A 26902-nucleotide genomic window follows, 5' to 3' on the forward strand; every position below is an offset into this window, starting at 1 on the left:
TATAATAATAAACAAAAAAGTTATTCATCATAGTTTAATCATATATGAAGATCCCTTTGCTCATCTTTCTTTAGGCGAGACGGTCGCTCCATCATCTCTCTCCTTCAATAACTCGACTAATTTCACCAATATTACCCAATTCTGAACTAATTAAGAGCCAATTTTCTTTTAATGTTAGCGAAATGAAATGGTCTTTCCTTCGGAGAAAAAAAAAAAAAAGTGAACATCCAGTCAAAATCAACCGTGTAGTCTATCAGAGGTTTGTGGTAGGACAATGTCGAAGGGTGTAATTACCGTGTAATACATCACCTTGTGACTCGTGGAATCTACACAGATGACAATGCTTACATTTTCTTTTACATTAAAATGTAATAAGTGTAAAAATTTATAATAACAGAAGAAATATTGCATTTCCTTGTTTTTGGATAATGAGTTATGGTACCTGTAACTATGACAGCAAGAAAAATTTTGACAATATTACGTATACACATTCTCCTTACCATATGAAGCTTTGTATATTTTCAAGAAAGTGTTTTTCTTCCTATAACCCCCATATACTGGCATTCCAGCCAGGCCCTTAAGGCAAGAAGACGACACATCAGAAGTGTTGGCGAAGTCGACTCGCAGACCTACCAACTCAAAAGTATGGTACTAACACAAAATTACAGTACTATCACAAGTATAGCACTAACAAAAGTACGGTACCAATTTTGTATATGTACTACAGTGTTCATCACAACATAAATACTGTACAGTACTGTATAGTTAAAGAGAAAGTGACCCTAACCATTTTCACACAAAGTTCTGTGCAGTAGCATCTCGGGGAAAACGATGATGCAATTCTTGAGGCGCCAACTGGCTGGCGAGTGGGTCGCGTAATACTACATAAAAACTAAAACTATACTGTGCAACACCTGTAAGAAAAACATTAGTAAGTAGTACCATACAGTATACAAATATGTGTAAGTACACAATTCATACTGCACACATACACTAGGTACTCTACCTAAGTACACAACCAAAGAGCAATGAAGGAATAAAATGCCGCTTCCAAAAAGCTGTCAAGCAATAATAAAACACTTAGATCTACAGTATATGAACTAGTAGCTATAAGAATCTAAATCAAAACAGTATAATTATACGTACACTACACCAACATTGAAAATGCTTAAAAACAAAACACTCATGAAGTACAAATATTACCACGTCTAAACTTATTAAAATTGCACAACTTAATAGAAATATTCCACAATAAGAGTGCGTAACATTTTTACAATTTACATAAACAGTAATCCTAAGAATTTTACATGAAATGTCCATGAAATTACCAATTTCATCCCTGTTCCAAACTTGTTCTGGCCTGTATCACTGCTCCATGACGACATTCTTGAGCTCATCAATGAAAAATTTTGCTGTCTCAATGTCCAGAGGGGCAAAATTGTACTTTCACATTCTTCAAGGCAATATGCCTTTTAAATTTATCAAACCAGCCTTTGCCTACTTGAAAAGTTGTCCACGGTGATGAGGGGTCCCTACTGGTAGATGGCTTAAGCTCATCCTGTGTAAAGTAGCAGAGCAGACACTTCCCTTTTTCCTGGATGACAAGCGAGTCTTGCTGCAATTTCCATGCGATGCCAATTCTCAAAAAAGATCAGGATATTTTCCATTCGGATCATGGCCTTTCCCCTCACCTTCCATGCGTGATACTTGCAGAAAAAGGAAGTTTGAATTGTGCAAACAAAGATAGAAGATGCGTGAGAGGCCGAGTCAGCAAGAGATGCGTTGTGCTGTGCAATGGAAACAGCGCAAAGAGAACCGGGTGCAAAAGAGCACAGTCTGATAATGTAAGCCAGCAAGAGTACTAATCCCAAAATCAGGAGTACGTGATTTTTTCCAACAGGTTATGCAGTCATTTGTATCGTGAATGCTCGAATGCGAAGATAGAACCCTTGAATGAGTACACTACTGTATGTCTCATGACGTCAAAATTCTGGAAGGGGAACAGGCAAATTGAGGGATTTCCTTTCGATACTTCAAGTAATATTTTGGAGTAATTTTAATTATTTAATTAATCCCTTTGTTAAATTGGTCTGTTCTGTTGAAGCTCACTTTGCTCACAATTTAACAATTCATTAATTTTCTGTTCTGATGAGCGCTACTGTGTCCGTGTTATTTGTGTTAGCAAGTATTTTGGAGTTGTTCAAATGGTAGGCATTGCTTCCATTTCTCATTATCAGTCGAAATAAGAGCTTAATTGCCCTAGCCCAATTTTCAAAACACAACCATGAGGTTATGAATGTAAAATGCTGGGACTTTGATTCTGTTGTGGTGCTCGTGCACGTAAAGACAGCCCCAGAAGTGAGCATGATCATAGGGAAGATCGTCATGGCAGTTCAAACTGTGCTCATGGACCTTCATCTTGTGAACCTTGGTTTTGCGAAGATTGTTGCACTAACGTAGGACGAAGTGTCTCATGAAAACCATGAATGATGAGAAGCCTTCTTTACATGTAAGACTGTAAGCTTTTTATGGCTCTTGAGGGCCAAAAGACTTGTCTAAGAAGTCAGTCACCTACTAAGAACTCATCAGGCAGCTCATGGTCATTTAGAAGTACAGTAGATGCATGTGAAGACAGTCGCCTACGTGTCTAGGGAACATACTTGGCGGGAAAAAAGCCAGAACAAGGTTCTGCATCCTGAACCGTGCATGGGTAGTGTCTCTTACAAAATTTGGCACTGGAGGCAGATGCACAAGCCCTAGTACAACACCTTCCCAAAGGGTTTTGGTACAACACTATTCCTCCCACAAAACCATGCAGATTAACTAGACAGACTTCGGAGTAACTCATAAGCCGTCTTATGCTTTGTCAACTTCTTCCTCACCAGGCATCCTATCCAATAATTCAGTTGTCTCAAACTTTGCAACAGGAAAAGATGAAGATGCAGTAGCAGCGTACTAAGAAATTTTCATTACGTGCCACGTCTCCCAGTTTCGAAAAAGATCATCCAAGTTAGAGGAAAAAGTTGGCGACCTTATTACCCAAGTGTATGCTCGGTTTGTACGAACTTATTAACCGTGTGTATGCTCGGTCTGTACGATAGTTCACAGAACAAAAGTACCTTCTTCCATAGGGACTACTCTCTGCACTCTCTCCTCCCTACACAAGACCCCAACATTGAAAACAAGAGCTACAGGTTATAAAGATAAAACATTAGAACAAGATTCTGTTCGAACAAGTTCTTATGACAAAAGTACCACCTATCCAAATTTTGCACTGGATGTAAGAGCTTCTGTTGCTAGGTGTCATTAAAAAAGTGGGAGCAAAATATGGATTTTTAATCAAAATATCTAACTATATTAAGAGTACAACAGGGTATGGGCAGTGGTGGCTTGTGGCTAAAATTATTTTGGGTGCTGCACCACGAAATTTTTAAGCTTTTAATATTGTTTAAAAGAAGAAAATTTCAGAAACTTTATAGATTTCAAAAAAGCAAAATTAAATTTATTTTTACTTACAACCTAATTTCTGGGTCGAACCTGTGGCGCCGGGCGAAAAGTCCTTCTTGTATACCTTTTCTGATAAAAACCTTCCAATTATACCAGAGAAAGATAAAAGCATGGAATGCTGAGGTTACAACCCTCGCGCGAGCACCCTTTGGGTGTCGTGTATAAAGCAAAGGCGCGTGAAATCCACTATTCACAGGCTGTCTTCCATTTAGTTAATTCCTTCGCCAAAGGGATGGGCCGATACAGAGGCCCTAGACACATCCCCATCGCCGCACCACCCACGCCACGACGCGAGCGCCATCTGAACAACATCCTTCTTTTTGGAATTCAAGGTGTTGAATGTTTTCGTTGTGCTCTCGGTCTTTTTTATCTATCGTGGATTTATTTTGTCATGTCCGAAGCTCCATCTTCACACATTCCAATGTTAAGTACCATAGTTTGTTTTGACAGTATTTTATTGTACCGGGCTTGTGTTTTATATCCAGTATAGTCTGTTTTATTATTCCCGTCTGGCCTGTCATGGCGGCCATTGTTTGTTCACTTGTTTGGGAATTCATCTTTATCTGCCCGTTTAGTACTCTGTCACTTAGGTTCTTGGTTAAGTCCCTGGCCTTATGCCTTTAGAACCGTTATTATTTTTATTTTTATTTTTTTTTTTTTGTGTATTTATGCTCATGGTACTTTTTGCAAGTAAGTCCAGCCTACGATCGAGATAGCGATTTAGCTTTGTTTTTGTTTAGTAACTGCCCGAGGCGTTCGTCACTCGACTCGGTTAAAGGAACAGTGCTATTTATTTTAAGTTTTAACGGATGCTATTCTTCGATCGTAGTATTATATGGATGTACATTTTTATTTTATACGTTTATAATAGTGTTTTGTGATTTTTAGTCCTGTTTTTGTGTCCAAGAGAGCGGGAGATTGGGGTCCCCGTTTTCTGTTCGCAGTCACGAGTTACCCCTTTCTCTCGTTTTCTTTCTTAGCTCCGGTGGGGGAGTGGATTTCCCGTTTTCCGTTTTGTGCGTTCAGCGGGTTCTCCCTCCCTCACCTCTCCCCCTCTGGGTGGATGATAACTTACGAGTTATTTATTTTTCGTGTCTTTTCAATTGTTAGCGTTATTTTGGTCCGTGTTTCGTCCTCTCCCCGTTACGGCTCGGGAGTAGTTATGAACGTTATCCACTCCGCCTTGAGTTATACTCCGCCACGAGGGATTCTCAATAACTTTCGTTCTATTGTTATATTTATATTGTTTACTACATGGGACGGGCTTCATATTGTTTAGATAAGACCCTCCGGTGGCCCTTACTTCGGTCTCAGGCCACGGCCATATCCACAATAGCCTTTGTTATTACAACCGTGTTGTTATTCACAATAATTATTCAGGACCTTTCTTCTCCCTCCGGCCTCACCGGAGATCGTAAATACGCTTTACTATAATCTAAGCTTTAGTCTTTAGCTACGACTTAGCTTTTTATCTTTCACAATTGAATTATTAGCCACAATTGAATTATTCCGGGCATCTCATTATCCTCCGGCGTCACCGGAGGTCGCCCAAACACTTAACACTTAAAGTTGCCTTAGCTAATTAGCTAAGGCTCCTTTATTCAGGACATTTCATTACGATCCGGCCTCACCGGAGCTCCGGCTTCACCGGAGGTCGCCCATACACTTCACACTTATATTTGCCTTGCCTTTAGCTAAGGCTGGTGTTTGTATTTATTTTAAGGGCATGTCACTGCTTCCCCGACCCTTGGAGGTCGGCGGATTACTTTAAGCTTATTATCCTTATGTCATTAACAGACATTGGGTGCATTACAAATATACAGACAATTGAATTTTAAAGTGCCAACAATGGTATGGGGCAGTATCAACTTAAAGTTAATAGTTAGTTGTTTGGTCAATGCAATATGGGTGCTTAGGTAATTCAGTGAGTGCCAGAACTCTAAAATAATAGGTTTTTATCCCTTATCAGAGTTTCAAGCATCACCAGACTCATGTCTCCTTTCTTTTACAGAAGGCCCGTTGTACTGCTGAAGGATGCTCTGCCTCGTTCAGCGACCCCGTTGGGCATGACCTCTGCCGGTCTCATGCTCACTGCTCCATTCCCTTTATCCAGGAACCGGGACAGGCCCAATACCCAGTGTGGTTCCCGGATTTGTGCTCGTTCTGTTACGAGTTGTCGTCAGTTCTGCTGAATGATGATGTAAGTGGGTTTTCCCTTTGTTCCTTATTTCTCGTTGGCAGACACTAATATAGACATGAATATGATATACACAGTATATTTAGGAGGGCAAACCCCCTCCTCCATCACTAATCACTGCAAATCTTACAGGCCGATGATGTCTCTCTTCGGTCAGCAAGGGCTACTCTTCGGCCGTGGGTGTCGGGCTTTGGCAGGAATGCCCCGTCTGGCGCTCCCTATCTCCTCGATGGGGATATGGCCTCCCGTCTCTTCCCAGGCTCGACTACTGCTGCAGTCTCTCCTGACCTTGCTGCCCCTTTAATTGAAGAAGTCAGGGCTACCATTTCCGTGGAGGACGAAACCCTCGTACCGATGGACATGGCTGGTCTGGATATAGACGTAGAACCCAGGGACGAGCAGGTAAGTGGTGCCGAGTTGGTGGAAACCCTTTTCTCTCCTACTCCCTCTTCTACCTCTTCCTTTCTAGGTTTTGATAACTCTAAGGCTTCTCCTCGGGATCCCTCTGCCTCCGTACGACCCAAGGTGAAGCCACTTCGAACTTATAAGACTTCAGCTTTGCCAGTATCAACGTCACCGGTCCCCGGACCCTCGACAGCTCCTGATATTCATATTGCTCCTCGTAAAACCACTACTCCTAAGAAGTCTAAGTCTACCAAATCCAAGAAAAAACCAACGGGTGACTTTCAGGTACCCTGGGCTGATCTCCTCCCCATCCAACTGATCAAAGGATTGGTCAGGGATCAAGTTCAACATCACTCTGGTGCAATAACAGAGATTAAGGATATGATGGCTACTCTGATCCGCGCCGGAACTCAGTTCCCTCCCCCTTCTGCCCCAGACGCATCGAAGCTGCCGCCCTTCGATAAAAACAATCCTTGGCGGTTTGCTTTGCATGCTCCATTCGTAGATGGCTCCCTAACTCTGGAGGGCATGGGCACCCGCCCTCTAGAGGACCTGGAGTTCTATCCCCCGGACCTAGCATTCCCGTTCAATGGTTTTGTACGGTTAAAGGAACATGCATTGGTCCGTATGGACAAGGTACCGAAGGAAACGGTCATATTTCCAAAAGAGCAGGCCCAGGCTATCTGGGCCAGAACACTATCAGAGTGGGGGTGTATTAACTCCAAGCTCACCCCTCACAAGGGTTCCTACACTATTTTTACGACAGCGGCCTCCATCTCTTTGCCGCTCATAGACAAAGTCACAGAGCTGACTATACAGGCCATCAAAGAAGGCTCTTCCATGCCGGCTCTCAAGGAGACGGACCCCACCTCTTTGCTTATTCCGGGTTCCTCGGCAGCCTGGGATGCTGCGGCCTCTACCTTCACGGTGGGGAAACTAGACCCGGACTGTGCCTCTACTCTTTTCTCTGAGAAGCTTCCCAGATTAATAGAGAGTCTTCTCAAAACTGAGTTCGAGACCCGTACTAGACTTGCTAGGTCCCTCCAATCCATCACAGCCATGGAGTCCCTTGCATCTCTTTACCCAGAGGAAACGCTGTTCAGAGTCGCCACAAAGAACCAGCTGCTATCCTACCAAATAGATCTCCATGACTTCTGGTCAGCACGGGTTAGTTGCAGGAAGTTCGTTCTGTCGGAGGCCACCATCAGGCATGAGCCGAACAGACTGATAGCTTCCTCCTGCTGGGGTAAGACCCTCTTCCCTCAGACCGAGGTGGATAAGGTTCTTCAGGACGCAGCGAGGGCAAACCAGAATTTGCAGGTAAGGTGGGGTCTCTCAGCCAAAAAGAGGTTCGAACCCCAGAGACACACATTCTTCAAGAAGAAGCTGAGGTTTAGTCCTTACAAAGCGGCCCGGGGTACCTCGTCCCCACAGCCTTCCGCGGCCTCGACTTCTCGACAACAGGCTCCTCCTCAGCAGGTAGTCTACCTCGCTGCTCCCCCTGGTACACAGCCCAACCCCTCTTGGATGCCCTCACCTGCATACAACCCTGCCTACGAACCCTCCGGTTCCTTTCGTGGATACCAAAGAGGGAGTTCCAGAGGTAGAGGACAGTTCCGCCAACGCGGCGGGCCCAGAGCAAGGGGTTCCCGTGGAGGGAGGGGCCCTAAGTTCACTCCCTCCCAATGATGTGATGCCGGTAGGAGGGAGATTTTATCACTTCCGGGATCATTGGACCTTCAGTCCATGGGCTCACAGCATAATATCAAGGGGCTTGGGTTGGAAATGGTCACAGGGATCCCCTCCTCCACCGGTGACCTTCTTCCAGAGACCCACTCCCATCCTGGAAGAGTACACTGCGGAGTTACTCAAGAAGAGAGCAATCAAGCGGGTTCGATCCCTGAAGTTCCAAGGCCGCCTGTTTACAGTCCCGAAGAAAGACTCGTCGGCGTTGAGGGTAGTTCTGGACTTGTCGAAGCTCAACTCTTACATCCTTTGCGACAAGTTCCGTATGCTGACTATCTCTCAGGTACGGACCTTACTTCCCCGTGGGGCCGTCACCACCTCTATCGATCTTACCGACGCCTATTATCATGTCCCAGTAGCTCGAAACTTCTCTCCTTATCTAGGCTTCCGTCTCGGCAAGAGAGCCTTCGCATTCAAAGTCATGCCCTTCGGTCTCAGCATTGCCCCCAGGGTATTCACGAAACTGGGGGAGACGGTGCTCGAGCAACTCAGACACCAAGGGATACAAATCGTCGCCTATCTGGACGATTGGCTCATTTGGGCCCAGTCGCACCAGGAATGCAAAAGAGCTACGTCGAAGGTACTCCATTTTCTCGCCAAACTGGGCTTCCAAGTCAACCTCCGGAAGTCCCGCCTACAACCATCAAGCCTCTTCGAATGGTTAGGCATCCGTTGGGACCTCTCAAAGCACAAGCTCTCCCTTCCTCCCAAGAAGGTGAGGGAGATAGCTTCCAAGGTCAGGAACTTTCTCAAACACAAACAGGTGTCCAGAAGAGCTTTAGAACGGGTCCTCGGCCTACTCCAGTTTGCCTCACTGACCGATCTCCTATTAAAAGCCAAACTCAAAGACATCAATCGAGTTTGGAGAAAGAGGGCAACAATACCTTTAAGAGACAAGACCTCGAAGATCCCCTCTGTCTTGAAAATGAGACTACAACCATGGTCCGATCGGAGGAACCTCTCCAAGTCGGTTCCTCTACAGTTCCCCTCTCCACAAGTGACAATTCATACCGACGTGTCTCTGAGTGGTTGGGGGGGTTACTCCCAACATCAGATGTGTCAGGGCTCTTGGTCACCCGCCATGAGACAGTTCCATATCAATGTTCTCGAAGCCATGGCGGTGTTCTTGACCCTGAAGAGAATCTCCCCTCCGAGGTCGACCCACATCAGAGTAGTCTCAGACAGCACGGCCGTAGTACACTGCCTCAACAGGGGGGGGTCCAAATCACCCAACCTGAATCAGATCCTGGTCACTATCTTCACCTTGGCAGCCGACAAAGACTGGTTCCTGTCAGCAACTCACCTAGCAGGAGTCCAGAATGTGATAGCAGATGCATTATCCAGGACGAGCCCACTGGAATCGGAGTGGTCCCTGGACATGCACTCCTTCCGGTGGATACTCAGGCTGGTTCCAGGTCTCCAGGTAGATCTATTCGCGACCCGACTCAATCACAAACTCCCGTGTTATGTGACACCGAACCTGGACCCTCAGGCTTATGCCATGGACGCATTAACCCTGGATTGGAACCATTGGCAGAAGATGATCTTATTCCCTCCAGTGAATCTTCTACTGAAAGTCTTGCACAAACTCCGCTCCTTCAACGGGGTAGTAGCTTTAGTGGCACCTCACTGGCCAAAGAGCAGTTGGTTTCCTCTCCTCCTAGAGTTGAAACTCCGTCCCTTCCGGATCCCATTCCCCAAACTGACCCAGGTGGTCCAAACACGGACTGTGTCAGATTCCTCAAGGATAGCCAAAACCCTAACTTTGTGGATTTCATGAAGTTTGCGGCACGTAGGGACGCAAACATCGACCCAGATAATGTCCTCTTTATAGAATCAGACAAAAGGGACTCAACGATTCGCCAATATGATTCGGCGGTTAAGAAACTAGCGGATTTCTTAAGGACTTCAGACCATTCGGTTATGACTCCTAATTTAGCCATCTCCTTCTTTAGGTCCATTTTTGACAAAGGCCTAGCAGCTAGCACTATAACCACCATTAAGTCAGCTCTGAGGAAAGTCTTCCTGGTTGGGTTTAACATTAACCTGGCGGAGTCTTATTTCTCATCTATTCCAAAAGCATGTGCTAGGCTTCGACCTTCGGTCCGTCCTCAAAAGGTCTCTTGGTCTCTAAATGATGTCCTCAAACTGGCCTCCGACACGGACAACGAATCCTGCTCTTATATCACTCTTCTTAGGAAGACTTTATTTCTAACAGCTTTGGCCTCGGGTTCCAGAATCTCAGAACTGGCAGCTCTCTCACGAAACTCAGAGAACATGGATTTCCTCCCTTCAGGTGAGGTACTTCTTTCACTAGACAGGGCGTTCCTAGCTAAGAACGAGGACCCCCAAAATAGGTGGTCCCCTTGGAAGATTATTCCTCTTCTCCAAGATACTTCTCTATGTCCGGTCACCACTCTCAGGGCCTTTTTAGCCAGGACTGCTACCCGATCGTCTGGCCCCCTGTTTATCAGAGAACAAGGAGGTACCATTTCCATACGTGGCATTAGGCAACAGATCCTATACTTCATTAAACAAGCCAATCCGGGATCATTTCCCCATGCTCATGATATCCGATCGATAGCTACCTCCATCAACTATTTCCAGAATATGGACTTTGATAACCTTAAGAAGTACACGGGTTGGAAATCTCCTATGGTCTTCAAACGCCACTATCTAAAGAACTTACAGGCTCTTAAATATCCAACGGTTGCAGCTGGGAGCCTTATCTCTCCCCATTGATCTTTTGTTCTTCCTTTCATCCATCTCTTCTCTTCTCCCTCCTACCCGCCACTCGCACCACGACGCCGCTTCCTTGGTGGTTCGTTAGCCCTAAGTGTATTACATATTAGGTTAATATGATTGTAACTATTATTGTTTTCCCTTGTTATTAAGTTGGGATATTCTTAGCCATGTCAGTTTTGTTGCATGTTTTCCTCTGATACTCAGAGGTTTCCTTGTTATCATGTTTGTTTATCCTTACTCTCACTATGCCCTGTGGCTAGTTTATATTTTATGCCTACTTACCTGAATTATATATGATTTTCTTTACATGGTGTTGTTTCTCTCCCCTTATTAAATTAGTAGTTATTGTTGGGCTTGGAAGGCATTCTCTGGTACATTTTCGCCCGGCGCCACAGGTTCGACCCAGAAAAGGGATTTTGACGAAGGAAAAATCTATTTCTGGGGAGAGACCTGTGGCGCCCGGCGAAACCCTTCCCCTTATTTTACACGATCCCACCCTTTCCTTTCCAAGCCATCATGGTCAATACAGAAGGATGATGTTCAGATGGCGCTCGCGTCGTGGCGTGGGTGGTGCGGCGATGGGGATGTGTCTAGGGCCTCTGTATCGGCCCATCCCTTTGGCGAAGGAATTAACTAAATGGAAGACAGCCTGTGAATAGTGGATTTCACGCGCCTTTGCTTTATACACGACACCCAAAGGGTGCTCGCGCGAGGGTTGTAACCTCAGCATTCCATGCTTTTATCTTTCTCTGGTATAATTGGAAGGTTTTTATCAGAAAAGGTATACAAGAAGGACTTTTCGCCGGGCGCCACAGGTCTCTCCCCAGAAATAGATTTTTCCTTCGTCAAAATCCCTTTATTACTGTTCAAACTTGATCCATTCAATTAAAAATTTAATTCATATTTCTTGTTTTAAGCTGTGCAATACAAATTTTCTACTTTATCTATGGATGACACCCGAAGAATATCTCCATTGAAATCAATGCAAGTGAATTCAGTTTCTGAATTCACAATGCTGCTTAGAAAATTTATATTTGTCTGTGTTAAAAGGCAGTATTCAACCTCTGATGTAGTCATGGGAACTGTAAGAGAACCTACAATAAATTGTAAAACAGAAAAAATTAAATAAAATTGCTGGAACTAGGAGAGTAAACTAAATCTACACCATCCTATTTAAGAATATAGCAAATTGATTTCTAGCACAACACGTTTTTTTTTTTTTTTGGGGGGGGGAGGGATTTTGCTTCCACCAGCACGACCAGGTCAGCAGTCCGGGAGTGATAGTGCTCTCACTGCCTCTCAGCCTTCAGTGCAGCTTCCTATGGTACGCATGCACACATTAGCCAAACACCTCACACATGGAACTGTGAAGTGACCTGTTCCATACAAATTCCAGCATTTTTTCATAAACTGCGGGATTGCTACTAACACAATGCTTAAGGAATATATATTGTATGTGCAAAGAAATTTATAAGAAAAAAGAAAAAATCATGTATATTGAATGTTATTGATATTGAACAAAAGTAGGGGTGCTCCAGTTGGAGTACCTACAAATCATAAGCTGCCACTGGACATGAGGTTCAAAATATTGCATTTGACGAGAGATTTTATAAAGTTCTGTCTCAGAATATTGTACTATATACGGTAATAAAACCAAAAGCTCATACTAATTGATAAACTCAGCAATTCACAATTACTGTATTCATGAAAATTTTAGAGCCATAAATATTTCATTGGCTTCAAATCATGCAAGTACTGTAAATTTTTGGTGAAATTATAAAACGGCAATCAAGTTTGTAAAAAACCTCCAGTGTATTTAGGGGAGAACATTTTAGATGATTCCTAGTAGAAATCCATAGTTTAAAGAGTTACGGTGGATTGACTACCATAACTAAGAAGTCCACACACTACCTGAAAAAAACTTTCATAATGCACACTGAAAAGGCAAAGGTAACGCTGAAATCCCGCATTAGGTTGTCATCATAACATGGAAATACCGTCAGCGACACACCAGGTGGCGAATGGACTGGTTTATAAAGGTTGGACCATAGTACCCAGCAGGGAGATATAGCTGGTGACCATACTGTATTAGTTGAGCGCTTTTTTCTTTCTGATCGTAGCAAAATGAATAAGGAGTAACCCCATACAAGAAAACATTCCATCATTTTACAATATTTTTTTTTTCACAATATACACAGTAGACCTCTCCAGTTTCAGCTAAGGGTCAAGTGTCTGGGTGCTCGTGCCCCTAAAACTTCAAGAATTGAAAAATCTTCCAATACAAAAAAATATGCCTGACCATAAAAAATACCAGTAAGTCATGAGTCATTACTGATTAAACAAATTACAAAAGATGAAAAAGCTTATAATGTAATCCATAGGCTTACCTAACTTTTTATCTTGCATTTGATACACAACCAAATAAAAAAATCATGCTTAAAGGTGGACTGACAATGTTAATGCAATTTCTTTCCATTAAAGAGAACTATCACAACAGCAACAAAGTGATTTGGTTTGCTTTTGATCAACTGCCAGGCTATATGGTGGCTAAGGGTCATCCCCGCGGAAATGGCCCGTGTCTGATCCAGAGGTCGGAACCTCGAGGGAGGGGGCGCTAAATCAAAGAACTGGTGCCTTCTCCAGCAGTGATATCCAGGGAGTTGTCGATAACCTTAAGTAATGGATTGTGTGTAGGCTCCTGCTCAGGAGTAAAAGGGTGGGATTTTGGTTTAAAAACCATATACAGTATGAGAATTTAAGCTTCCCAGGTGTGTCCTTGCATTCCCGTTTAGGATACAAACAGACGAGGATACTGAAAGAATAAAAAACAGAGCCAAGTTCGCTCCTGTGATAATCTCTTTCCTTGTAAGAACAAGGTTGAATAGCAGGGAACCGTCAGAATTATATTTTTATGGAAAAACGTTTCAGAACTTCATCTGGAATGTCTTTTTCCAAGAAAAGTCCACTTGGAATGTACTACAGGAAGCAGAATAAAATGATGGGGAAGCATATAGTATCTGCAATTCCATTCTGATGATATTGCACTCAGTGTTCGGGGTGGTTCCACCAAGGAAAAGGGGGCAAGGATTCCGTTGCTCTTTTCCTTTACGGTTTCTCTAAACAATAAATATCTGAAACAGCTGCTCTCGGTAGCATTTGGTACGTTGGCTACTCGCTCCATAGTTTGAAGAATAATAGGCATGGCAGTAATATTTGTCTGTGCAGATACGAAATTAACAGCTGTATGTAAATCTCTATCTTCCTTGTACATAAGGATGGTATTTACAAAAAGTTTTAATATGTGACCTAACTTATGGTAATATTCAGCAAAGTGGCACAGCTGGTGAGATGCATTGATGAGGATAAGTCTTACAGTTGCAAATGGATGAACAATGAAGGGACAACTGCAGGGCATGACACTTCTAGGGGACGAAAATCATCAGAGCTTTAACAAAAAAATAAAATTATTAGTGTTCTATCTATAAAGTAATTCAGAATTTCAAATGTTTTAAATAACCTATATTTTTACTGCATACACTTCTATTTATTTTCTACTAGTTTAAATGCTATACAAATTATTTTAAAATAACTTACCCTTCTGCTGCTTGGAGGGATACATCGCCGTTTCACATGAAGGGTGAAGAAGAACATGATGGGGATCTGCTTGGCCGCCTACTTCATCCATTATGCTCCTGAAGGCTGAAAAACAATCATTCATGGAACGTATCAACTTCAACGGCACATGCCATTAATGGGTCCTAGCCTTAGGACCTTTGCTTTAAATCCTCCATAATCCATGATACATATGAACATGTCAATAACTGTAGACTGGTGTACTATATAACAGTATATGGTAAGCCGACTCATAACACTCACTGATACTGTAGTGGATACTACAGTAATTACTTTAAAGGGGGCCGGCCGGCTAATGCCCTTTATCAAGGAGAGGACTGACAATCAACATTCATACCAAAAAATGGTTTTTCAAATTATATCTCCTCCCTTGATAAGTAATATTAAGACCTGGTATTACTAACCTACAGACCTGATTTAGACCTCCAATATATTTTTTTTTTCTTTTTTTTTTATGAAAGTATCTTGCTAGATGAATTTTTTTCATTATGGTAAAAAAAATAAACCCTAAAAATCTGTGGAAAAAAAAAATAAAATAAAAAAAAAAGGGGGGAAAATTTTTATTGTTTCATAATGTCCAAGTTATATACCAAATTTCAAAGTTATATCTTTAAAACTAAGGGAGAAGATAGAATTTGAAGGTCAATAAGTATAGTTTTTGGAAAGGGTGTTCAAAGTTTTTCTTTGTAGAGTATTTTTACAAAGACATTAATAAGTAGTGATTACAGTACTATGAATTTCATGTTCCAATTCTATATCAATAAACTCAAAAGTTACTTATCATAATTTAATCATATATGAAGATCCCTTTGCTCAATATGTTGCTTCTTTAGGCGAGACTGTTGCTCCATCATCTCTCTCCTTCACTAACCACTAATTTCACCAATATTACCCAATTCTGAACTAATTTAGTAAGAGCCAATTTTCTTTTTATGTTAAGAGAAATGAAATGTTCTTTCCCTCTTTGGTATGAAATTCTTGCCGAAATCGAGAATAAAAAGACAAAAACCAGTGGACATCCGTCAAGATCAAACGTGTAGTCTATTAGAGGTTTGTGGTAGGACTGAAGGCTGAAGGGTGTAATTACCGTGTAATACATCACCTTGTGACTCATGGAATCTATACAGATGACAATGCTCTATTTTTTTTTTTACATTAAAATGTAATTGTCAAAATTTACAACAGAAGAAATATTGCATTTTCTTGTTTTTGGTTAAGGAGTTATAGGGTCCCTGTAACTATGACAGCAAGAAAAATATTTTGATTATAAAATAAATTTTTGAATATACTTACCCGGTGAATATATAATAGCTGACGTCTCGGACGGCTCGACAGAAAAACGCAAAAACTCGCGAGCGATCGCCATGAAGGTTGCAGGTGTGCCCACCAGCGCCAACTATCGGCCAGATACCGCATATACATGTAAACAGCTCCAGTTCTTCTCATCCCGCTGGGTCTCTATCGGGGCCTTTAATTTATATATTCACTGGGTAAGTATATTCAAAAATTTATTTTGTAATCAAAATATCATTTTTAAATATTAAACTTAGCCGGTGAATATATAATAGATGATTCACACCCATGGTGGTGGGTAGATACCAGTATCAATACAGTTTACGGCGTATATGCTTAGAGTTTTTGACAGTTATATCATAACAAAACCCAAATATATATAGGTACCTGGTAAGGAAGCTGACTTTGACGATTACTCTGCCTTGTTAGTCTGTCTTCCTCACGAAGCCCAGCCATCCTCTTAGGATGCTGAAAGACTCCCAGGAGCTGAAGTATCAAGGGAGGCAACCCATACAGCAGGACCTCATCAAACCCCTAATCTGGGCGCTCTCAAGAAATGACATTTGACCACCCGCCAAATCAACCAGGATGCGAAAGGCTTCTTAGCCTTCCGTACAACCCAAAAACAAGATTAAAAACATTTCAAGAGACAGATTAAAAGGATATTGGAATTAAGGGAATGTAGTGGTAGAACCCTCACCCACTACTGCACTCGCTGCAACGAATGGACCCAGTGTGTAGCAGTCCTCATAAAGAGTCTGGACATCTTTTAAGTAAAATGACGCGAATACAGACTTGCTTCTCCAAAAGGTCGCGTCCATAATACTTCGCAGAGATCTATTTTGCTTAAAGGCCACGGAAGTTGCAATAGCTCTTACTTCATGTGTCTTAACCTTAAGCAAGCAACGGTCTGTTTCACTCAAGTGAGAATGAGCCTCTCGGATTAAAAATCTGATAAAATATGACACAGCATTCTTTGACATAGGTAATGATGGCTTCTTAACTGAGCACCATAAGGCCTCAGATCCACCTCGTAAGGACTTAGTACGAGCTAAGTAGAACTTAAAGAGCTCTAACTGGACACAGTACTCTTTCAAGTTCGTTGCCTACGATCTCTGACAGGCAAGGTATACCAAATGACTTAGGCCAAGGACGAGAAGGCAGTTCATTTTTGGCCAGGAAACCAAGCTGAAGTGAACATGTGGCTTTATCTGTGGAAAAGCCGATGTTCTTACTGAAGGCATGAATCTCACTGACCCTTTTAGCCGAAGCCAAGCACACTAGAAAAAGTGTCTTGAGGGTGAGATCCTTCAGGGAGGCTGAATGTAATGGCTCAAACCTGTCTGACATCAGGAACCTTAGGACCACGTCTAAGTTCCATCCAGGAGTTGCCATACGACGTTCCTTAGAGGTCTCGAAAGACTTAAGGAGATCTTGGAGATCTTTATTATTGGAAAGATCTAAGCCTCTATGTCGAAAGACCGAAGCCAACATGCTCCTGTAGCCCTTAATAGTGGGTGCTGAGAGGGAGCGAACATTTCTCAGATGTAAGAGAAAATCTGCGATTTGGGCTACAGAGGTACTGGAAGAGGACACAGATGCTGACTTGCACCAGTCTCGAAAGACTTCCCACTTCGACTGGTATACTTTGATGGTAGAAGCTCTCCTAGCTCTCGCAATCGCACTGGCTGCCTCCTTCGAAAAGCCTCGAGCTCTCGAGTGTCTTTCGATAGTCTGAAGGCAGTCAGCCGAAGCGCGGGGATTGATTGATTGATTGAAAGTTTTCTGGCATCCTGACATCTAAGGTCATTGACGCCGATACCATTTACTGTATATGAAAATTAAAAGAGAATTCGATTAAAACCATAAAAATTAAGAAGTCATTAAAATAGTTAAATAGTTTTCAGAAGACCTGCTTCTGAAATAAATCTAAAAATTCCGCTCGCATAGTAAGACACATCATGTCCAAGAATCTTGGCAAGGATAAACCTGCCATCCTCACCTTGAGCCTCAAACAGATATCTATTTCTTAAGTTAGTAAAATTAGGGCATTCGGTCAACAAATGCCTCACTGTTAAAGGTACTAAGCAGTCCTCGCAATACGGTTGGTGTTGGCCCTTCAGCAGAAACTCGTGTGTCAACCGTGTGTGACCAATACGGAGACGACAAAGAGTCGTCTCCCATTTTCGGGGAATCATGTTATACCTCCAAGGTGATATGATATTTGTTACTTCCCTCATTTTATTGCCGTCTTGACTGTCCCAGTGCTGTTGCCATTTATCACAAACCAATTTCTTGATGTAAGGTAGGAGATCGTTACATGGAATGGGATACCTCCTTGGTAACAACTTGGATGCCGCATTCTTCGCCAGTAAATCTGCCTTCTCATTCCCAGACACACCTACATGTGCTGGAACCCAACAAAATCGAACAGTTATACCTTTCCGTCCAATAATAAAAAGCCATTCTAAAATCTTTAAAACTAGAGGGTTACTAGAATTAAAAACTTCTAAAGCTTGAAGAACACTCCTTGCATCACTAAAAACTGTAAAATTACCCTCCTTTTCCAAAGCTATTTTCTCAATAGCGGTTAATATGCCATACAGTTCGGCAGTAAATATGGAAGCTGTTAGAGGAAGTGCACCTCTACAATTAAAATCATTACTATGTACTCCAAATCCAACGCCAGCATCAGATTTGGAGCCATCAGTATATATAAAAGTCGATCCCCTATGTTCTTCGACATGTTCCATAAAAAGAGACCTGGATTCTAAGTCAGTCATATTCTTCTTAACTCCAATAAAGTATTTACAAAATGATATGTCAGGTAATTTCCATGGAGGTGTTGATGATACCTTGAATGGAAGTACCTTATTTCTAATTATATCCAGACTACTTAAAAATCGTTTCACCCGAAAGCCATAAGGTTGAGGAGATTTTGGGTGCAACTCAAAGTATGATGCGTGTCTTACAAGGCTTGCAGTCTGAAAGGCTAGAGAGCTAGGGAGTCTTTGCAATCTAAACCAATACCGAAGAATGGAAGACATTCGGTAAAGGTCTAGAGGTAACTCTCCAGCATCAACAAGGAGACTTGGGATAGGCGAGGTTTTAAAAGCTCCAGTAGATAATCTAATACCTGCATGATGTATCGAGTCTAATGTTTTTAACCGGCTTGGGGTGGCTGAAGAATATACCTCACAACCATAACTAATTTTGGAAAAAATCAAGGCCTTGTATAATTTTAAAATAGTATTGCGGTCTGCCCCCCATGATGTATGGGACAATACTTTTAAGATATTCAGAGCTTCAACACATTTAGCTTTTAGCGCTTTTAGGTGAGAAACCCATGTAAGTCTACAGTCAAATATCAAACCTAAAAATTTGGTTTCCGATACACATGGTATCCGTTGACCTTTAATGTATATATCCGGGTCTGGATGTACTCCCCGGATACGACAAAAATGGACAATGGTAGTTTTACTTGTCGAGAACTTAAATCCATTCATGTCAGCCCACTGGATAATTTTATCAATAGAGAGTTGGATTTTTCTCTCAACCATTGCCATTCTAGTGCCAGCAAATGATATTGAGAGATCATCCACAAATAATGTTGAGAGAACATCCTGGGGAATGGCTGAGGATATCCCATTAATTGCTAGTGCAAAAAGGGTTACACTCAGCACACTACCCTGAGGAACTCCTTCTTCCTGGCACTTACTCTCTGATAGAGTTTCCCCCACTCTCACTTGAAAAACTCTACGTGAAAGAAATGCCTGAATAAATAGTGGCAGCTCTCCTCTCAATCCCAATTCATGAATGGTTTTAAGAATACCATATCTCCATGTGGTATCATATGCCTTTTCAAGGTCAAAAAATACTGTAACATGGTGCTGTTTGGAAGCAAAGGCTTCACAAATAGAAGACTCAAGTCGTATCAACACATCAGTCGTTGAGTGCATTTTTCGGAATCCACATTGAATCGCTGATAAAATACCTTTCTTTTCAAGGTACCATATCAGCCTTGCATTGACCATCTTCTCCATGATTTTACATAAACAAGATGTCAATGCATTAGGACGATAGTTTGCTGCTAAAAACTTGTCTTTACCGGGTTTTAAAAAGGCTAAAATAATGGCTAGTTCCCAAACACTTGGGTAGCTATGATCATGCCATATTCTATTAATAATGCTTAAAATAAATAGCTTTGTATTAAAATGTACATGTTTAATCATTGCATATGGAATTCCATCGGGTCCAGGGGCTGTATCGTTGCAATGAGCAAGTGCGGAATCAAATTCTCTTTCAGTGAAAGGAGAATTATACGACTCTTCCCTTCTTGTTGCAAAATTTAAAATTTTCTTTTCTTCAGTGCTCCTATACTGGTGACCAGGGGCTCCTTCACACTTGCTGGATACATTTGAAAAATGATTAGCCAGGGCATTGCTAACTTCATTTGCTTCAGTTACATACTGGCCATTCACCTTCAACACTGGTGGTGGGTTGGGGGTGAATTTGCCAGCTATCTTTTTTACTTTCCTCCACACAGAAGATGGTGGTGTTCTACTGTTAATAGAGGAAACAAAAGACATCCATGACTGGCGCCTTGCTTCTTTCATGGCACGACGGAACTGTGCTCTACATTTCTTGTACATTATTAAATTCTCATCAGTTCTGCGTCTACGCAATCGTGTTAGAGATCTTCTTGTGGCTCTGTGGAGTGCAGTTAGTTCTGAAGACCACCACGGGACTGGTCGTCGTTTGAATAACCCTGTTGTTTTGGGAATTGAATTGACTCCTGCTGTATGAAGAGTTCCATTCAGTAGGTCTATGGCATCATCAACACTTTCAAACTGTTCTGCTCTCCCTTCGATTTCACTTAGCTCACAAAATTTAACCCAGTCTGCCTTGTCTAGATTCCAACGTGGCGATCTTTGCAAAGGCGGACCCTTGTTGGTGTTTATAATGATTGGTGCATGATCACTAGTATGCCAATCATCTAATGTCCTCCAATCAAAATCAAGAAGGCAGTTAGAGCTTGCAATTGAAAGGTCAATGCATGACAAAGTACCTGTCTGAACATGGAAGTGTGTGGGCTCTCCTGTATTAAGGAGTCCCACATCCTCATTCTCCACAATTGACGAGATAATATTGCCCCTTGTGTTGGCCAAAACATCACCCCATAAAGGATGTCTACCATTCATATCTCCAAGTAAGAGAAAAGGTTGAGGGAGTTGTTGAATGACCTCTGCTAAATCATCATATAAAATATTATCATTTGGAGGTAAGTACAGAGAGCATATTGTATATTTTCTCCCTATATCAATTTGTACAACAACTGCCTGCAGGGTTGTACGTATAGACATGGGTATTTGGGGAACATCTCGACGAATGTACATGAGACTTCCGCCATGGCTCCCTGCTTGTTGATTATATGGTGTTCTATAGCTAACATACTCTCGAGGACTAGGAGTGTTAGAATCAAGCATACTTTCCTGTAGACATACAATTATGGGGGAATGCTCATGAATTAGGAGCTTAAGTTCTTCATATTTCGCCCTCAAACCCTGACAGTTCCATTGCAAAATGGAGGAGAAAACTATGGATTATTTCTGGAAGACATCTTGGATGAGGTCTTCCCATTAGCAGTTTTTAATGTAACATTATTACCAGTAGGTTTCTTCAGAGGTGGTCTTGTTATGTTGGGTTTAACGTTGGTGATTTTCTTTGTATTCTTTTTATCTATTTGTTGAGGTGGATGGTGGACCTCAACTTGAATTTCTGATTTATTCAGTCCATCTTCTGGTTCATTAGAAACATCAACAGACAAAACATCAAATTTATTTGATGTCATAACCTTAACGTTTCTAATGGAGGGTGGAGAGAGAGATGGAGGTCTCTCTCTTTTGCGATTAATAGATGGTGGGATTCGAGGTTTTTGCACCTTTCCCACAACAGGTGCATCAGGTAAGTTAGTCTTAAGTGGAACCTCCATCAGATCAGGCAAGGACATGGCCTGAGAGAGGTTTGTATTACTTTTTGTAATGGCGGCTGAAGGCTGTACAGCAATGGGCAATGACCTAGTGTTAATACACCGTGGTAAAGCCTCAGGAGGTGATAAGGTTACCTCGTTATTTGACATTTTGTCAGATAGTATACTTTTTTTGGAGCTATTGGCAGTGCTAGGTTGGTTTGATTTTAATGCCTTAGCATATGTATTTGATTTATTTAATAATCTTTTGGCATGGGTCACACTTATGTGTTCTAAGTTTGATTTGTTGAGGGCAGCTTCCTCCAACTTATATAGCTCGCAAATCTTGTCTGTTGATTTGTGATTCGAGCTGCAATTTAAACACCTGGCTCTAAGTGCACACTCTCCATGGTAAGATTTGGAGCAAATACCACACATCTTCTCATTTTTGCAAACTTTGGACGGGTGCCCAAATTTAAAACAATTAAAGCATTGCAATGGCTTCTGCTTGAAGGGTCTTACTTTAATCCTTTCGTTCTCGATAATAATATGAAAAGGTACATCAGCATCCTGGAACGTAAGGATTATCATTGATGTACCTGGGACTTTATGAACTTTCCAAACATTTAATGGACACATGGCCAGTATCTCCTCCTCTGTAAAATCATATAGGTCTCTGTTAAAAACTACGCCCCTTCCGTAGCTAAAATTTAGGTGGGGTTTGACATCTAACTTAATGTCATCATTATTTATTTTCATATTGGACAATATTACCGACTGTGTACTGGATTTGGCATGGATAAGGAAACTATTTTTTCCGAAACGAGATATATCGCCTGGTGCAATAGTTCCTACTTTTTTCTGAATCAATTTGCATATTTTAAAATAATTCCCTGTAACCCCCTTTGATTCAGCTATAAGCCACATCGGTGGTTTTGGATTTCTCAGGGAGGGCATGACTGAATCTGTGCCTTTTTCCAACCAATCGGCAGGCCTGTACACATCTAAATCTTTTGGTACCTTATCGCAGAGAGCAGCCGCGACATTCAAGTTATTAATTTTAATATTATTCAAATTACTTATTGCACTAAATGCTTCGTCATAACTACTATAAGATATCCATGAATCCCAAGTTTCAGCTTCAAGTTTCATCCTTATTTCTTTTATGCATCCATAGCATTCAAATGCTTTACATAGATCATCATAATTTGTTTCTATTGAAATTTGTGTAACATGGAGGATTCGAAGTTTCCTCGTGTTACCCAAATTACTCGATTTAGAAATATCAGTAGAATGGTCCTTTCCCGTTCCGAGGTCATCAACAGAGCTATCCCTTATCACATTAGCAGAGGTCGTCAACAGTGCCGGGGGAGAGTCAGCGTATCCAGGGGATGGGGGTTCGTTCCTTAAAGAATCCATAATAGTAAAGAGAGGGAAAAGAGTTAGTTTGATGTACCTGCTCGAGAATGTTAGGCCATCACGTGTCGGAAAGGAAATTTGCACTCTCTACTATCGGCACAATGAGAGTATACTTCCCAGATGGTCCACTCCATACCCTACCCGAAGGATAGCATCAAAACAGATATAGAGGCACAGGTGTAAGCTGAACCCGCCTGTTAGGACTGAGACCAAGAAATTATGGAATCATCCTCCCCATATCTATAATGACGGGCTTCCGGCCAAAAGCCGAGAGTCCTACCCCAAGCATTGGATCCCCCTGGATTCCGAAGACCCAACACTTGAGAATAGTTCCGCCAAAAAGGTCCAAACCATCTTCGGGATGGCTGAAATCATCCAATACTCTCATATATAGCTTTGAATGCAAACACCTCCCAACCGCGATACCTCCTCCCACTCATCAAAGCAGGCAGCAATAAAGGATGTATGAACATCCCCGCCGGGGCTACAATGGATGTGAAAACATCCAAGCCATAGGAGAAAAGAAAAAAAAAAAAAAACAAATATATATGTACATAATATATACACACATATAATGAGGGAAATTTTTCTCATAGAGTTTGGAAAGCAAGACTAAAGAAAGTTTGTGAAATTAGGATAAGGTTGAAGTAGTATTGAGAAAAAGAAAAAGGTAAAAGAGAGAAATTTAGATTCGAACTGGGGGAGCAATTTCCCCAAGTTCGAGAGCCCTCTTGCCCGTCACCAAGTTTCAGCACGGGAATTAAATGCCGTGCTGAAGCTTAATGACTTCATCAAGGCATTCTCTCATTAAGAGGGCGAAGCGCGGGGAGGCTTTGATGGACATCCTTTACGTGGGGCTGACGTAAGAGATCTACCCTTAGAGGAAGACTCCTTGGAATGTCTACCAGCCATTGAAGTACCTCGGTGAACCACTCTCTCGCGGGCCAGAGGGGAGCAACCAACGTCAACCTTGTCCCTTCGTGAGGCGAACTTCTGCAGTACCTTGTTGACTATCTTGAATGGTGGGAATGCATACAAGTCCATGTGAGACCAGTCCAGTAGAAACGCATCTATGTGGATCGCCTCTGGATCTGGGACTGGTGAGCAATAGATTGGGAGCCTTTTGGTCAACGAGGTGGCAAAGAGGTCTATGGTGGGTTGACCCCAAGTCGCCCAAAGACTCTTGCACACGTCCTTGTGGAGGGTCCATTCCGTGGGTATCACCTGACCTCTCCGACTGAGACAGTCTGCCAAGACATTAAAGTCCCCCTGGATGAATCTTGTCAACAGGGAGATGCCTCGATTTTTTTACCATATGAGGAGGTCCCTTGCGATCACGTACAGCGTGTGGGAGCGAGTGCCTCCTTGCTTGGAGATGTACGCCAAAGCTGTGGTGTTGTCTGAATTGACCTCTACCACTTCGTTCCGAAGAATGCTCTCGAAATTCATCAAGGCCAAGTGGACTGCTAATAGCTCCTTGCCGTTGATGTGCATGCTCTTCTGAACTGAGGTCCAAAGACCCAAGCATTCCCGACCGTCCAGGGTCGCACCCCAACCCAAATACGACGCGTCTGAGAACAACACGTGGTTTGGGTTCTTAACTGCTAGGGACAGGCCCTCTCTCAGACTGCTGTTGCTGTCCCACCAGTTCAGGCATGCTTTTACTGGTTCGGAGACCGGGATTGATACAGCCTCTAAAGTCTTGCCCTTGTTCCAGTGCGAGTCTAAATGGAACTGGAGAGGCCGAAGGTGCAGTCTCCCTAGTGAGACAAACTGCTCCAGGGATGATAAGAGTCCCTACGAGACTCGTCCAACTCCTTACTGAACAACGTTCTCTTTTCAGCATCAGTCGGACTTTGAGCAGGGCTTGTTCTATTCGGGTGGCAGACGGAAAAGCCCGAAAAACTAGACTGCGAATCTCCATCCCCAAATATAGAATCGTCTGGGATGGAATCAGTTGGGACTTTTCTAAGTTGACCAAAAGTCCCAACTCCTTGGCCAGACTCAACGTCCAATGTAGATCCTGCAGACAGCGATGACTGGACGATGCTCTGAGAAGCCAGTCGTCCAAGTACAGGGAGGCTCGAATTCCCGATAGATGAAGGAATTTTGCCACATTCCTCATGAGCCTCGTAAACACGAGAGGAGCAGGACTGAGGCCGAAGCACAGTGCTCGAAACTGGTACACCACATTCCTGTAAACAAACCTCAGAAACGGTTGGGAATCCGGGTGTATAGGAATGTGGAAGTACGCATCTCGCAGGTCGAGAGAGACCATCCAGTCTCCCTCTCTGACCGCTGCTAAGACAGACTTCGTGGTCTCCATCGTAAATTTTGTTTTCGTAACAAAAACGTTGAGCGCACCGACGTCTAGCACTGGCCTCCAACCTCCTGTATGCTTTGGGACTAGGAAGAGACGGTTGTAAAACCCCGGTGATTGAAGGTCCGAGACTTTCACCACCGCTCTCTTCTCTAGCAACAGACACACTTCGTGATGTAGGGCTTGTCTCTTTGACTCCTCTCGATACCTGGGAGAGAGGTCTATGGGAACTGTTGCTAGAGGAGGTCTGCGTACAAACGGTATTTTGTACCCCTCCCTGAGCAACAGAACAGACTCTTGGTCTGCACCCCTCTTCTCCCAGGCCTGCCAGAAGCTGGTCAGTCTGGCCCCTATCGCTGTCTGAGGCTGTGGGCAGTCAGACTCTGCCACGGGAGGACTTGGCTCCTCTCTTTCCCTCAGCACGAGAGCCTCCCCTGCTGGGAGCTCTGCCACGAAAGGGCGGGATAAATCTAGACGCAGGAGTCTCGATTCTGGGTCTCACAACAAAGGATGAAGAAGGAGCTCCCTTGCGAGCAGAAGAAGCCATCAGGTCATGTGTGTCCTTCTGCACAAGCGAAGCAGCAATGTCCTTAATCAGCTGTTTTGGAAACAAGGCAGCCGATAAGGGAGCAAAGAGCAGTTCCGATCTTTGACAGGGAGTAACTCCTGCTGAAAGGAAAGAGCAAAGGGTTTCTCTCTTCTTCAAGACTCCCGACGTAAAGGTGGAGGCGAGCTCATTGGAGCCATCGCGGATGGCTTTGTCCATACAGGACATAATAAGTAAGGATACATCTTGGTCAGCAGACGAGATCTTCCTACTTAAAGCTCCTAAAGACCAATCTAGAAAGTTAAAAACTTCAAAGGCCCTGTATACGCCTTCAAGTAGACGGTCAAGGTCCGACCAACAAATCTTCGAGCGTCTCGTGGCCAGGCGACGGGGAGAGTCTACGAGGCTTGAGAAGTCACCCTGGGCAGAGGCAGGGACTCCCAAGCCGAGAACTTCTCCCGTGTCATACCAGACGCTCGATCTAGAAGCTAGCTTAAACGGTGGGAAGGCAAAAGCCGTCTTCCCCAAACTCCTCCTGGTATCCAACCAGTCGCCTAGAAGACGTAAAGCCCTCTTAGAAGAGCGAGACAGCACTAGCTTAGTAAAGGCAGGCTTGGTAGCAGCTAAGCCTAGCGCAAACTCAGACGGAGGCAAACGAGGAGCAACAGCAACAAAATGATCTGGGAAAAGATCCTTGAAAATCATCATGATTTTCTTAAAATCCATCGAAGGTTGTACAGTCTTAGGTTCTTCTACATCCGATAAAACGTCCAAAGGATTATCATTAGGAGGAGGATCAGCAACGTCCTCATCTGAAGGAACCTCGTCCGACAACTGATGAGTCTCAAGCAAGGGAGAGACCTGCCTTGGTGGCAATGCTTGACAAGCAGAGTCCACACGCACAGGAGCATCAGTAGCAGTCCAGGACGCTACGTCATGTAACTGCTTAACGGACTGACTAGTAACAACAACAGGAGCGGGAGGACGCTCGACGTCAACTCGAGACTGCCTTGACTGCCTAGATTGAGCAGTTAAAACAACTCTTGACTGCAGTGCTTGACGCTCAACGTCAAAACAAGTCAACCTAGCTGGTTGGCGAACGTCCTGAACGTCAACACGAGC

The 26902-nt window shown here is 43.0% G+C and overlaps 1 long non-coding RNA gene across 4 annotated transcripts in view; it reads right to left on the minus strand.

Moving 5' to 3' along the window:
- The window catches only part of LOC137631612 (uncharacterized), a 166884-nt gene that overhangs the window by 63898 nt on the left and 76084 nt on the right, over nt 1-26902 (minus strand). Inside the window, exon 7 of one of the 4 annotated variants that reach the window (XR_011041928.1) lies at nt 14203-14299. The exons of the other annotated variants lie outside the window; for them this stretch is intronic. This is a non-coding gene — a long non-coding RNA (uncharacterized lncRNA). Of the gene's footprint in view, nt 1-14202; nt 14300-26902 lie in introns of those variants that run through there. 4 annotated transcript variants of the gene reach the window in all.

Source organism: Palaemon carinicauda, chromosome 40 (assembly GCF_036898095.1).
Source record: "Palaemon carinicauda isolate YSFRI2023 chromosome 40, ASM3689809v2, whole genome shotgun sequence".
NCBI classification, from domain to species: Eukaryota; Metazoa; Arthropoda; class Malacostraca; order Decapoda; family Palaemonidae; genus Palaemon; species Palaemon carinicauda.